This window comes from Danio rerio, chromosome 9, assembly GCF_052040795.2.
Source record: "Danio rerio strain M-AB ecotype USA chromosome 9, GRCz13ab, whole genome shotgun sequence".
NCBI lineage: Eukaryota > Metazoa > Chordata > Actinopteri > Cypriniformes > Danionidae > Danio > Danio rerio.
This window is the reverse complement of record NC_141029.1, coordinates 28,807,631-28,822,945: the sequence shown is the minus strand read 5'-3', so window position 1 is coordinate 28,822,945 and position 15,315 is coordinate 28,807,631. Positions and strand designations below refer to the sequence as shown.

The window sequence follows — 15,315 nt, the reverse complement described above, 5'->3', positions numbered from 1 at the left end:
AGGTTTATAATCTATTTAATACATATTAACCCTTTAACATCATTAAATGTACATGCTGAATCACTCATATGTGTTTAGTTCTAAAGTTTAATTTCAAACGGTTTATTTCAAACGGTTTAGGAGACAAAAACTCCTATTTTGCTTTAATTTAGAACATGATTTAAATAACTTGCTCCTGTCCTCAATTTGGAAACCCGGGTTTGCGTTTGTTTTGATCCAGGAGTGCATTACCTAGTTTAACTACTGGGTGTCAAACTCACTTACTGCACCTTTAAACACAATTCTTAAGATTGATAACTAAATTGTTTTATGTTCAACCAAATTAAATTCGTACACATGATAAAGTTAACCTAATTGGTTTGTGTCGAAACACAACAGGAAGGAATTTTTTACAGTATATAGTAGAGAGAGGATAAGGAAAGGGTCATCATTATGTGTATGTACCAAAAGTTGTCCTTAAAGAGTTTATTCAATATTTACTCTCGATCAAGTGTTTCCAAACATTTATGAGTTTCCCTTTTCTGTTGAACATAAAATATTTTAGACATTGTTGGAAACCTGCAACCATTGACTTCTATATAAAACTAGTGTACTAAAAATGATGTATCTTATATTGTAATTAGGCCTCGCTTGCATAAGCATGTGTCTAGGATATCAGTGCATAAATCCATCCTTGACTAAGACTTACAGACAGAAAAGTGATCACTTTGTTAATGACAGAAGGTTTGGTTATGAAATACTATTGGCTCTTGTGTGTCTTGTTATCGCTTGCATCATGCATCATGAAATCATGGTTTGAATGGGAAAAAAATATTTAGCATTACCGAGTAGAAATATTTTTGGAAAGTAAAACCTTACGCTTCACCATGTTCCACACAATAATATATTGTCTGCCTTAATTAAGCTTGGAATAAAACACAAGCTGTTTGTAACCCTTTTATAATCTCTTCTGCTTTTTTTATTTCCTTCTAAAACATGTTTATGAAAGTACTTTATTATGTGCTTGAGTAGGCGGTAGGTTAGGTGACACAAATGTTCATGAAACTATATGTAGTGCTTAAATTGTATGAGTACACCTCTCATAAATATCTCATTTAAATAATATTATATTTGTGCATTGGCATTAAATTAGTCAGTACTGAAGCCAAATTTGGAGCTAATCTAACAAAATAACTTTTGATACCCATCAGTATACCCAAATTTAGGTTAAGGAAAATATTATTATTTATTTATTCTTTTTGTTTATTAATTAAATTTTGTTTATGTATTAATTGAGTTGGTTTTTCAATATTTTGTTTGAATTTAAATGTATTATATTTCTATTTCTAAAGATGTGACTAAAATGTTAGTTTAATAAATGCAGTGCATCCAGAAAGCCACCACCATGCTTCACTGTCGAAATGGTATTAGCCTGTTGATGAGAGGTGCCTGGTTTTCTCCAAATGTAACGCCTGGTATTAATTTCAAAGAGTTAAATTTTAGTCTCATCAGACCAGAGAAGTTTGTTTCTTGTGGTCTGAGAGTCCTTTAGATGCCTTTTGGCAAATACTAGGCTGGGAGTGGCTTCTGTCTGTCCACTCTACCACACAGGCCGGATAGGTGGATTGCTGCACAGATGGTTGTCCTTCTGTAAGGTTTTCCTCTCTCTCCACAGAATGCTGGAGCTCAGACAAAGTGGCCATCGGGTTGTTGATTACCTCCCTGAATAAGGCCCTTCTCTTCCGATCACTCAGCTTAGATGGCCAGTCAGCTTTAGGAAAAGTCCTAGTGGTTCCAAACATCTTCCACTCATGGATAATGAAGTTCACTGAGATCATTGGAATTTTCAGAGAAGCAGAAATGTTTCTGTAACTTTCCCCAGCTTTGTGCCTCGAGACAAGCCTGTCTCAGAGATCTACATATAATTCCTATGTCTTCATGCTTGGTTTGTGCTTTGACATGCACTGTCAACCCTGGGACCCTATATAGACAGGTTTATGCCTTTTCAAACCATGTACAATCAACTGAATTGACCACAGGTAAACTCCAATTAAGCTGATGAAACATCTCAAGAATGATCAGTGGAAACAGAATGTACCTGAGCTTAATTTAGAGCTTCACAGCAAAGTCTGTAAATACTTTTGTACACTTGTGATTTTTATTTTTGTTTTTATAAATCTGCAACAATTTCAAATAAATTTTTTTTTTTTAAAAATTCACATTGTCATGATGGGGTATTGTGTTTAGAATCTTGGGGAAATAAATGAATTTAGTCCATTTTGGAATAAGGCTGTAATGTAAAAAATGTTGAAAAAGTGAAGTGTTATGAATACTTTCTGGATGCACTGTATATCTACATATATCAATATGTTTTGTTCAAATGCACTACAATATTTGGCCAATATTCACTGAGCAATTGCTAAAAATATTCATTTTCAAAATGGTGGAATTTTTTTTTCTCCATATTATATGTTCTATATTGGTCAGTGATCTACATCTGATTATGGTTGATCTGATTTGATCTGAATTGATTCGATACTAGCAGCAATAGAACAACCATTGCAACACTGGAGCCCAGTAACAGGGAGAAAATGAGTAAATTAAAAAGACCTGATGAGCAGACAGATGGCAGCAGGTAATATAGCTAGTGTGTCTGTGGGTTTTTAGTCTGAACCACAAAATTAGTTTGAGCCAAACATCTGCTGGCACACCACACACACACTCCATTATGGCAGCACAAAACCCCTATATAACCGCATATACTGTACACATGACACGATCATCAGACTTCCTGCAATCTGAGCTGAAGAGTAAAATAATCTACACTTTCAGCTTTTCCAAATCAATACTTTGAGCTTTGTGATTTGAAGTAGTTTATGGAAACAGATTCCATGGCTGAATGTTGATTGGTCAATAAAGCATTCCAGCCATGCTAAGATACACAATACAGTTACACATATAACATAAAACAACTGCTCACTATAGAAGCCATAGACATTTACTATTAATCTGAAATTGTTTTACAACAGAGGATGTTCATTTGTCACACAAGAACAGTAAAATGGTATATTTTTTAAGACTGCAGGCTAAACATAAACAATGTAATATACTTTGGATCAAAATATAATGTAAATATTAAACAAATACAAAATTATACATACTGGCATTCCGAACATTGATAATAATAACACAGTCCAAAGACATGCAGTACAGGTGAATTGGGTAAGCTAAATTGTCCATAGTGTATGAGTGAATGAGTGTGTGTGGATGTTTCCCAGAGATGGGTTGCAGCTGGAAGGGCATCCGCTGTGTAAAAAACATTTGCTGGATAAGTTGGGGGTTCATTCTGCTGTGGCGATGCCAGATTAATAAAGGGACTGAGCTTAAAAAAACAATAAATAATGATAATAATAATAATAATAATAATAATAATAATAATAATAATAATAATAATAATAATAATAATAATAATAACAATAACAATAATAATAATAATATTAATAATAGTGGTTAATAATAATAAAATAATAATAATAATAATAATAATAATAATAATTGTTGTTAAATAATAATAATAATTATTATTATTATTAATATTTTAATTTTATTATTATTATTATTATTATTATTATTATTATTATTATTATTGTTATTATTATTAACCACTATTATTATTATTATTATTATTATTATTATTATTATTATTATTATTATTATTGTTGTTTATGTTGATGTTGTTTTGCTGTTAAATATTATTATTATTATTATTATTATTAATATTATTATTATTACTATTATTATTATTATTATCAATTTGTTACCATAGCCATACTAAAGGATGGTACATAACACATTTGCTTAACACCACAGAATTTTCATGACATTTTGTGTTACAAAAAAATTTATTATGTACAATAAACCTAATTTTGCACTATAATATGCTCACCCTGGTTCTTGTTATTGCAATGGCTGTTTTACTTAAATGTCTGATTGCAATTCTTTTTTTTTAAATTCATTCAAATTATAAAATTCACAACCTCTGTGCACCTGTAAAACTAAACTGATTTAAGCAAATAATATTAAGCGCTTTTACAGGTTACAGTAAACAGAGCCAAGCTGCTGTTAATTATTAAAGAACACATTTAAGTGGTTGCTCTGCTATATAATTTCAATGTAATTTTGTAGGCTGACTTTCATTTTCCCCAGAGTGATTTTCAAGTGGTGTATCTTAAACATAATTGAAGGGTTCTGGATGTTTTTTCGCTACTGTTTTGTGGGTGGGCGGAGAACAGAATCCAGGCTTTTATTGCAAAGTTCAGCTCTCCAGGGAAAACCAATCAGAGAACCTCCACTCCTCAGATCCTCAAATCCATTTAAATGGGCCAGACAGAAAATAGCAGATGTGATGAGTAACTACAGCTTCATCCATAGAAACTCATACAGCTATTAGGGGGGGAAATAAAATAAAATAAGAGACCACTTTATTTTGATTAATAAGGTACTGTATGAATCATACATATAAACATGCTTGAAACATGGCAACTTTTTATTTCATGCAAAAAAAAAGAGGAAAGTATTTTTGTTGTTAGAAACTTTGTTTTAACTGTCAGATGCTGGACAATGGAGTTGCAGTATTTATTACACAGAGAATGGTCAAGCAGGCACAGCTAGATTACATGAGCGAACGGTTACATGAAGGTAATTCAAAAGACGTGGTCAAAAACAGGCAAATGGTCAGAACAGGCAGCCAAAACAATAGAAACAATAAAACAAGGCAAGGGGTCAAAAACATGGCTAGACAAGGCAAGATAAGACAAGAAACAATTTGTGTTATAATAAACAGTGAACAAGATTCAGCAATAGGTGTTGAAATGAGAGGTGTCTTTATACTCTAGGTAATGAATCAATGATAAGCTTCTCTGTGTCTGTGTGTGTATCATCAATCAGAACAGGTGTGTATGTGAGGTGCATGGCAGGATTTGTAGTCCATATGGTGATGGAATTGTAGTTAAAGTGAATAATTCTCAGCAATCTACAAGCATGGATCGCTGGCGATTCTGAAAGACACATTTCATCCAAAATAAAAATGATATATATTTTTATTGATAAAAATGTAGCATTATATATTTTATATTACTAAATCGTTTACAATTACACATAAAAAACCTGCAAATAAGAAAATCTGAGTAATTTCAACAATTACTTTATTATTATTATTATTATTATTATTATTATTATTATTATGTTTATAATAATAATAATAATAATAATAATAATAATAATAATAATAATTATTATTATTATTATTATTATTATTATTATTATTATTATTATTCCTAGTTATATTTAAAGTAAATTAAATGAAATATATTTAAATAAAGAAAATGATGTGTGAAAAATAAAGCCCAACTGACAATTCATCCTCATCAGCCTGCAATCATAAACTGATAAAGGTCTCGGGTCTTAAACACTGCCTTCACCCCTCAACACTGTGTCTGTCAACAGCTGCCTTGAATGTTAATTATACACTGTGACTCTTGGTGGGAGGGTGGGGGGGTCACACCTGTCTATGTGTGCTTTAGCATTGCTAATGCAGCGATAATTAGGAATGTAATCTGCATGAAATCAGCCAGTGAATTAACAATGCTTTTGTCCTTTTCCGCTGGCAGTTAAGAGTGCTGTTAAGCAAGAGCTTGGCATTGATGTGTCGAAGGAGGTCGGCATGTCATGAGCTTTGTCATGCCACTCGTGTGATGTGTACTTCGCCATCCCTCTTTCTTGTCTTTTGGCCATCTGTCTTTTATTCTCTCCCTTTACTCAGCTATCTATGACATCATTCATCCTGTCATCGTAAGATTGTGTGACGGTGAGCTGTAAGTCATAAATGAATAAGTACAGACACATGTTCACCCCAACAACACGCACACATTTTTAAAGGACACTCACCAAAATGAATCACAACCTAGTTCTTTTACAAGCCAGTTCTTACACAAACAGTGCTTAGCATAATTGAGTGCACCCCATTTTGAAAATGAATATTTGTATCTATTTCTCTGTGAATATAGGCAATGTATTTTAATGCATTTAAACAAAACAGATTTATTAAACATATATATTTTTAAAACAATTATTTAGTCACCAAACATACTTAGAATTTAAAAGATAGTAATTAAATTCAAGAACAAATATTGCAAAAAAATTTGCAAATAATAATTATTAATTTATTCTTTTTTTTCTTTTATTGATTTTTCTTCTTTATTAAAATTTGTATTTATTTGATTTCTTTCTATAACATATAAATGTAAGTGCACTAGTTTTCGGAAAGTTATTGTAAGTTACTTTGTTAGATAAGCTTCAGATTTGGCTTAAATACTGACTAATCTAATGTTTATGCACAAATATAATATTGCATATTAGGGATGCACCGATATGGATTTTTTGGCCGATACCGATAACCGATAATTCTTCAGACTTGGAGGCCGATAGCCGATATGTATAGGCCGATATTTATAAAATTTCAAAATAATATATTTTTTTTATACAGCAAACTTCATAAAAGATTGAACTGCTCTTATGAACTAAATAGTCTATACTCAAAGCAAAAAAAACTTCAAAATTGCAAGGTGATTTTAAACCTATATTCAAGATTTCACATAAATCAGCATGCAAAAAATACATTACTTCCTTTTCTTCATAGCAAATTAACATGCAACTTGACTGTTGCATAAAATTAATAAGGGTAAATAACAAAATGGGATTTAATCAACAAGCAAGTTAAATATATTTAAATAAAATGAAAATGAAAGCACTAAGGACTGAAACCAGCTCAAATGGCATTGAATAAAACGGGTTACAGTGATGTGCACATGTACAAATACGTCATGTCCGAAAAAGCCTTTTTTGGAGGTGTTCTGACAGTTCAGAGCCACCGTCCAAGCCAACAGCTAAATATATATAGTACGTTTAGAAAATGCGGCACAGATTCATCCTATTTTGGTGTTTTAGATTCTTTTGAACATGAAGCTGCTGCTTTCAATCAGACAACGCTTCTGTGTTCATTCTTGCTGTCAATTGCGGGGAAAATGATCGATAAAAAGTTTATGATAAACCGCTGTGAGATTCACTTAACTGTCGAGGCAGAGTTGCCATCAGAGTCAGATTTTTATTCAAAACCTGCATTGAGCTGACTTAATGGCAAACACAGAGCAGAATATAAAGACAGAATGAGCGGCTGGTCAAGAGCCTCTATGACTGGATTCACCTCTCCCCCGTGCTACAGTGTGTGTGTGTGTGTGTGTGTGCAGTGACAGCTTGCGCGCTCGTCATAATCAATATGAAAATTCCGATCAAACTGAGCACATCTTACATCAACAACATGACAAGCAACGCGTTGATAATAACAAATAATCAGATTACAAACAACCGTTATGTTAACATGTGTTGTAAAATGTGCGGGTCCAGCTGCAGTTTGGGGTGTGTGTGTTTGAAGCGAAGAGGGAGAGGGAGAGAGAAAGGAGGAGCGGTTTTTGGGCAATGAGACTGTTTTAGGTGACTGATTTGTTGTACCACACGGAAAGTAATAAATATTTTGGACCAAGTTACATGTATCTTCGTTCATTCACCAGCTGCAACTAAAAGAGAAGGCAATTTACCACGAAACTTATATTATTCGGCCCTGGAGAAATAAGTTAAAATCCCCTGCTATCTCTACACAACAAAGAGACGGAGCAGGAAAGGTTTACACATGTAATATTTTTCCTGAGGTGATTTAAAGCATAATACACAATGACACTCAATCAAACACATCTACAATGATAAGGAACATGGTTACTTACTGACTTATTAACGTACAGCAATTCCACATGAATAAATGACAGACTTTGAAGGAATAAACAGTGTGGGACAGATCCATTATAGTGCACTGGGCAAGTCTGAACAAGTTCCGCCCACGCGTGCGCGGCACGCAGGTCTGTACAATTACGTAATTTATCGGCTTAAAGATATCGGCTTAATTTAGACATCAGATCGATAACGATAATCTTAAAAATAGCATTTATCGGCCGATAACGATGTGGCAGCCGATATATCGTGCATCCCTATTGCATATAGCTTCCTATTAAAAATATGATTTTAATAGAAAGATTTGTGAGTGGTGTACTTATATATGCTGAACACTGTACTTGAATTTGGTGCTTTAAGTCAGTATTCATATGGACAACATTTCAGTTTTTGTTATAATGAATTTGAACAGATAATTTCCCAGCACCTCTATCTGCATGCTAAATCTTTAAGCAAGTAAATGATGCTGATGAATAAGTCACAAAATTGAATCACTCAAGAATATTAGTTAGTCGTTGAATCGTTGACTCAGATGTATTACTCAAAACACAGATTCATTTGGGAGGGAAACAAGTGACCATATTTTGGAATGAATCATTGAATTATCTCACAAACTTTGGTTGGAAAAACAAATGACCTCATTTATTTAGAAACAAATTAAGGGTCTTTATGAACAAGTGACTGAATCATTTAGTTATTCAAAACGTTGATTTGTTCAAATTCTAAACAAGCAGCTGCCTTAATGAATGAGTCAGTGATTCAATCACTTAATCAGTTTGTTTAAAATATGGGTTAATTTGGAAACTTATCAAGTAATCATTGTTATGATAAGTCACTGATTTGTTCAAATGATTTATTAAATACACAAATGCATGCGAAGCACACAATTTATGCACACCCAATGCATGCTAGTGTATTGTTCCTAATGCTATTATATCTAAACACTTGGTTCGTAAAAAAAAAAAATGCTGTTCATAGAAAAAAAGCATCCATTAAGAATGCATGCAATTTGTCTTTATGAATGAGTCTTATAATCATTTACTCAAAAGCACAGAATGTTTAGGGAACTAAAAACAATGTTTTGAATAAATTACTCATGTAATCATGTACTTAAAGATGTACTCAAAAACAAAAAAAAAGGTACCCACTGAATTCAGAAAAGTTTACTAGCACTCAGCTCTTTTGTTATAAGGTTTTTTTCGAGACAGAAGCACTTAAACACTGATTCATTCAGAAAAGAAACAATAGAACTGCCGTTATGAATGACTTATTCAATTAATACTTAATTTTCTGAAAAACACAAACTAAACAAGTTATCTTTAACATATCAGACAAATTGGGCTTAAAATCTTCAAGTGCTTGGCAAGGCCCCTTCACACCAAACACAATAACTATGCATGTAATAATAAATATACCACACTCACTGATTAATCTGTTTATTTTGGTTTATGCTTTTTACATCTGACCAGTGATTCCAGCTTGTGTAATATATGTATAACCTGTACCGCAATATCTTTAGACTTGTGGGGGTAACCAGAGCACCCAGAAGAAACCCACTTGAACACAGGGAGAACATGCAAACTCCACACAGAAACGCCAACTTACCCAGCCAAACTCAAACCAGCGACCTTCTTGCTGTAGGGCGAATTTGTTACCCACTGCGCTTTGCAGCCGTTTTATCATTCATTAGCTAAGAAATAAAATATATTCTGAAAGTGATTCTAATTTTGTTGTTTCTTTACAACTATATCATTTTAACTGTGGTTTAAACAGTTGTTTTAAATTTAGAGTGACAGAACTACATCTTTGTAGTTGGAGTGCTTGGTGAGAATGGGCCTTTAGTCTTACATTAAAAGAAAGAAATTAAAAGTTAGTCATACATCTGGAATAACAAGAGTATGAAAAAAAAACTAGACTAGAATACTATCTATTTAGAGTTAATATTTCTCTAATTTCACATTGCTCAATGTACGATCCTCAGAGAAGAAGCAGCAGCAAAGAGAAATGTCCTCAAGGAGGTTTTCTGCATCCCTCTGGAACGCATCTGAATATCCCTGAGATGAATAGTTGCCACTGTGTCAAAACAAATTTAATAACAAATTCTCTCTCTCTTTCTTTCAACATCTCATTCCATCTTTCTTCCTCAATAATAATTGGGGTGAGGATTGGGGGTGCTCTTTTGAGAGACAAGAGTATTTGTAATCAGCATTGTCTCTTCTGATTTGAATTCAGGTTGTTGGAAGCAGCTGCAGCGGGATGGGCGGAGAGGTTACTCCCTTCTTTCTCTCTCTCTCTCTCTCTCTCATTCATTTTTTTTTCTCCTCAGAGGAGCACTGATATTTCCGCCTGGCTGCTTGCAGGAGACGAGCCTTACATCCGAGGAATCAGGCATGAAACGCTCACTGCTTTCACCAAACCCTGTGCGACAGAGCAATGGATTGTGGGATGCATTGCACGACAGGAAGACAGAAATAAAGACAGAAGGTAGTGATTATGAGCTAGACGGATAAGAGAGAGAGAGAGAAGGAGAAAATGTGAAAATCACAGCAGACAGTGTCTTCATTTAGCCTTTTGTCTAAATGCCAGTTATTCCCATTGCAGAACCTTGGATCGGCCTACTGAGAATCACTCAGTCTATTCCTGTCTAATTCTAATTCATCTCTCTTTTTCAAAGAGACATGTGTAGACTGCATTACCGTAAGCATGTGCATCTTTAAATGTCATTGCCCATCGACGGCAGACTCAGGAGCTCTGTCCACTCAAACAGAATTCCCTTTCTTCACTTCGATCTTGTCTACACCTTGAGCAGATTTGTCACTTTCTCTGATAAACACACACATTGTACCAGGCTCAATTTAGGGCAATTAAATTCTCCTAGACTTGCCTGATATGTACTGTATAATAAAGGCAATTTCTATATCCAGAAAAATAAAAACATTGTTATTACATTAAACTATATTGTTCGAATTTAGTTCTATTTTTGGTTGGTAAATGTATAATAGTCAACATACTGTAGGTATGCGCAGCATAAAACATATGGTTGCACTTTATTTTAAGGTGCCCTTGTTACAGTGATGCTAATCGTTTAATCGTCTGAGGCCTACTGTATTACCAGCGATACATGCCTTTACAGTGCATACTGAAAGTATTCATACTTCACTTTTTAAATTTTTTTTGTTACAGCCTTATTCCAAAATGGACTAAATTAATCTTTTTCCTCAAAATTCTACACACAATACTCCATAATGACAATGTGAAAAAAGATTTTTTGAAATTGTTGTAAATTTATTAAAAATAAAAAAGAAACAGAAAAATCTCATGTACATAAGTATTCACAGCCTTTGCCTTGAAGCTCTAAATTGAGCTCGGGCATATTCTGTTTCTATTGGTCATTCTTGAGAATTTTCGGCTGCTTAATTGGAGTTCTTTTCTTTTTTTTCTATGGTAAAATTCAGTTGATTGTACATAATTTGAAAAGACATACACCTGTCTATATAAGGTCCCAGGGTTGACAGTGCATGTCAAAGCACAAACCAAGCATGAAGACAAAGACATTGTCTGTAGACCTCAGAGACAGGAATGTCTCGAGGCGCAAGGCTGGGGAAGGTTAAAGAAAAATTTCTGCTGCTCTGTAAGTTCCAATTAGCACAGTGGCCTCTATCATCTGTAAATGGGAGATGTTTAGAACCACCAGGACTCTTCCTAGAGCTGGCCATCTAAGCTGAATAATCAGGGGAGAAAGGCCTTATGCCGAGTTCAGACTGCATGATTTTCAAAGTAGTCATGTCACAGATGTTTTCACACTGCATGACTATCTGGGCTAGCGTTTCGTCGCTGCTTTGTTTACACTGCAAGATGGATTTACAATAGGAAGAATCGCTGACAACTTCGTCCAAACTACGTCTCACAGCCAAAAACACATAGTATATATTTTGTTATTAACTACATAATGAGAAAAAAGCCTTTAATGGGTAGAACATGTACATGTTTGCTCACCTGGGTTTAAAGGGAATTAGCCATTTTTCCTCAACGTTGATAATAAACTAATTTCTTTCTGTTTAAAATGTTAAACAGTCACAGTTGCTCCTGAGTCCTGTCAAACCTCCACTAGTTTTTACTCCATTTCGTGGGTCCAAATAAACCGAAAAAGAGCGCTTTTAACTTCTCCCCCAGCATCCCGCTGGCCTGCAGCAGGTATACACACACGCACACACAAGTGAATGCTGCTCTCTCATTGGCTGTAGGCGATGGCTGATGTTATTTTCAGTCAAAACTCAATTCACACGGCGTGAATTGAATTCTCCCAGATCGCGTCTTTGATAGTTCATACTGTGTGATTGTCACTCACGTGCACGAGCAGCGATTTGCCTGTGATTTCAGGCATTTGTCTGCAATTTCTCAAAACCTGTCGGCGAGCCAAAATCGGGGCTAAAATCACGCAGTCTGAACTACGCATTAGTCAGGGAGGTGATCAATAACCCGATGGTCACTCTGTCTGAGTTCCAGCATTCTTCTGTGTGAAAGAGGAGAACCAATCCATCAATCAGGCCTGCATGGTAGAGTGGCCAGACGGAAGCTACTCCTCACCTGAAATTTGCCAAAAGGCATCTGAAGGACTCTCAGACCATAAGAAACAAAATTCTCTGGTCTGAGACGGCAAAAATGTAACTCTTTAGAGAGAATGCCAGGCGTTACATTTGGAGAAAACCAGGCACCGCTTATCACCAGGCTAATACCATGTTTTTCAGCAGCAGGAACTGGAGGACAAGTCAGGATAGAGGAAAAGATGAGTGCAGCAATGTACAGAGGCATCCTGAACAAAAACCTGCTTCAGAGTGCTCTTGACCTCAGACTGGGGCAACAGTTCATCTTCCAGCAGAACAATGACCCAAAGCACACCGCCAAAATATCAATGGAGTGGCTTTACAACAACTCAGTGAATGTCCTTGAGTGGCCCAGCCAGAGCCCAGACCTAATTCCTATTCAATATCTCTGGAGAGCTCTGAAAATGGCTGTTGCTTCTCATCCAACCTGATAGAGCTTGAGAGGTACTGCAAAGAGGAATGGGCAAAAATTCCCAAAAACAGGTGTGCCAAGCTTGTGGCATCATATTTAAAAAGACTTGAGGCTGTAATTGCTGCCAAAGGTGCATCAACAAAGCGTTGAGCAAAGGCTGTGAATACTGATATACATGTGCTTTTTCAGTTTTTTTTTTTTTTTTAATAAATTTGCAACAATTTAAAAAAAATCATTTTTCACATTGTCAATAAGGGGTGTTGTAGGTAGAATTTTAGAGGAAATAATTTAATCCATTTCAGAATAAGGCTGTAACATAAACAATGTTGAAAAAGTGAACCGCTTTAAATACTTTCTGAATGCACTGAAAGTGCAAAAAATAATACTAATACTACTCTGTCTATGTCTATGTTTTGTCACATAGATCTTTTGTTGCATAAGTATTTTAAATCTTAAATAAAATAATAAAATGTATAATACTAATGATTAATAACATTAAGATTAATCAGTTTTTTGCATGAATAACTTCTCCAGCATATATTCAATATAAAAAACAGCATATACAATGTGAAATAAAGTTTGTTATTGGAAATAGTCAAATTGTGAGATCATACACCCATCGCAATAAGGCGCAAAATGCGTTTGGCGCGATTTGCTATTTTCAGACCAGCGCAACCATAATTTTCATGTTTTGTGCCATGATGTTTAATTAGCAAATCCATTTGCACCACTTTGTGGACTCATGGGTGTTCCTGGCATAAAATGAGGTGCATGTGTTAAGGCGCAATGTTGACACGTTGCTATTTTGAGGATCTGAAATAGACTGCGCCACTGATCAGCAGAAAGCTGGTCTAAAGTCCAGAGCAAATTAGTTATGCATCTATGCAGGTCCAAAACATTGCTTAATACACACAAGATGTTCAGCAATACATAAATGTCTTCACATATGAAAAAAAAAAAAATAAAGGATTAAAAATGTTACAAAAATGATTATTTTCTACATAAATATAAAAACCACTGCCTCCATGCATACATGACATCCGTGACTTTTTCAGTTTATTTATGACAACTTGCTTTTATATAATGTTATTATTAGTAGTATTATTTATTATATGCATATTTGTATTTGTTTTAATAAAAACTAGTTAAGATTTGTCCACCTGTTGGGTTTTGAAAAAAGTATATGCTTCAACATATGGGGCAAAAGAATAGGATGTGTGTTTGGATGTAACTCACTTTGACCACACTTCATTATTATTGTTCATTCATTTGTTTGCTTAAAATTAGAACTGATTTTAGAAATAGTTTTGAAACAAATCTTTGCGCTTAAACAAAATTAAATATGTAGGCTAATAGATGTCTCCAGTGGAGTGTGTACAAGACTGTTTCCTCATCCAAGAAAGTAAAGGAGTAAAGGAGTAAAAGTAAAGAGAAAGTAAAGTGGCCAAAAGTGCACCATGTGCTTTAGACTTTGCATCTAGGTTGTTAATTTAGAGCCCAAATAGAACCCATAGTGTGAGTCTCATCGTGAGGTCATATTTTGACATTTCATTTCACTATGGAACATTAACTGTCATCGTAATACTGTACATCTGCAGGATATAAAGTCAAATAGTGACATTATGTCTCATTATGACAAATAAAGTCAGCTTGTGAGTTACAAAGTCTCACTGTGACACTTTACCTCCCGTTGTGAGATGTAAGTCTTATTGTGACATGAAGTCAGATGTAAAGTCTTACTGTGACAAATTGTGCCATATAAGCTTCAGTATGACATGTAAAGTCAGATTTTGAGTTATATAATCATATTGCAACTTACATATACTACAGTATATGTTTAATTGGGAGATGTCAAGTCACAAAAATTAAAAATAAGAACACACTTGTACTATAAATGCATTTTAACTGCAAATGTCTGTCACACATTATAGACCTCTACTGCATAAGTTGTAAATGTGTTGTATAAGTGTTGATTGCTAGAGCGATACAAAGTAAGGTATACCATTATACAGTTTTTCGTATCATTATACAGTATTTTATGAAGGTTAAGCACCACTCTTACTCTTCAATTATTGACAATATAAAATAAAATAATTATTTAAAAGTATACACAGTATCATTTTTAAGAGTTTAAGAAAACGTTTCGTACTCTATTCATAGAAAGTCCCAGGCAGACTTTCTTTATGTTATCCTGAGTGCATGTTTATATGTTTACATATTCCATCTACGTCTCAGGTTGTGCTGTCACCTTGAACAAATCACAGTTGTGTAATAACCAGCACTGCAGATCTACAACAGCTCTGTGTGTGTGTGTGTGTGTGTGTGTGTGTGTGTGTGTGTGTGTGTGTGTGTGTGTGTGTGTGTGTGTGTGTGTGTGTGTGTCGGTATAATACCTGGTTCTGTGTCAGGTTAGGAAATGAATCAGTGTAAGCCTGGGCTAAGCACCTCTCTCTCCCGCTTTCCTGCTCCGTTATCATATTA

At 34.5% G+C, this 15,315-nt stretch overlaps 1 protein-coding gene and 1 long non-coding RNA gene across 8 annotated transcripts in view; one reads left to right on the top strand and one right to left on the bottom strand.

The window, feature by feature from the left end:
- Positions 1-10,768, top strand: part of LOC141376140 (uncharacterized) — an 89,190-nt gene extending 78,422 nt beyond the window's left edge. The window contains exon 3 of the long non-coding RNA XR_015499619.1: positions 10,145-10,768. This is a non-coding gene — a long non-coding RNA (uncharacterized LOC141376140). The remainder of the gene's footprint in view (positions 1-10,144) is intronic.
- LOC141376138 (uncharacterized) overlaps positions 1-15,315 on the bottom strand; it is a 1,062,333-nt gene that overhangs the window by 207,070 nt on the left and 839,948 nt on the right. The gene's annotated exons all lie outside the window — the stretch shown is intronic.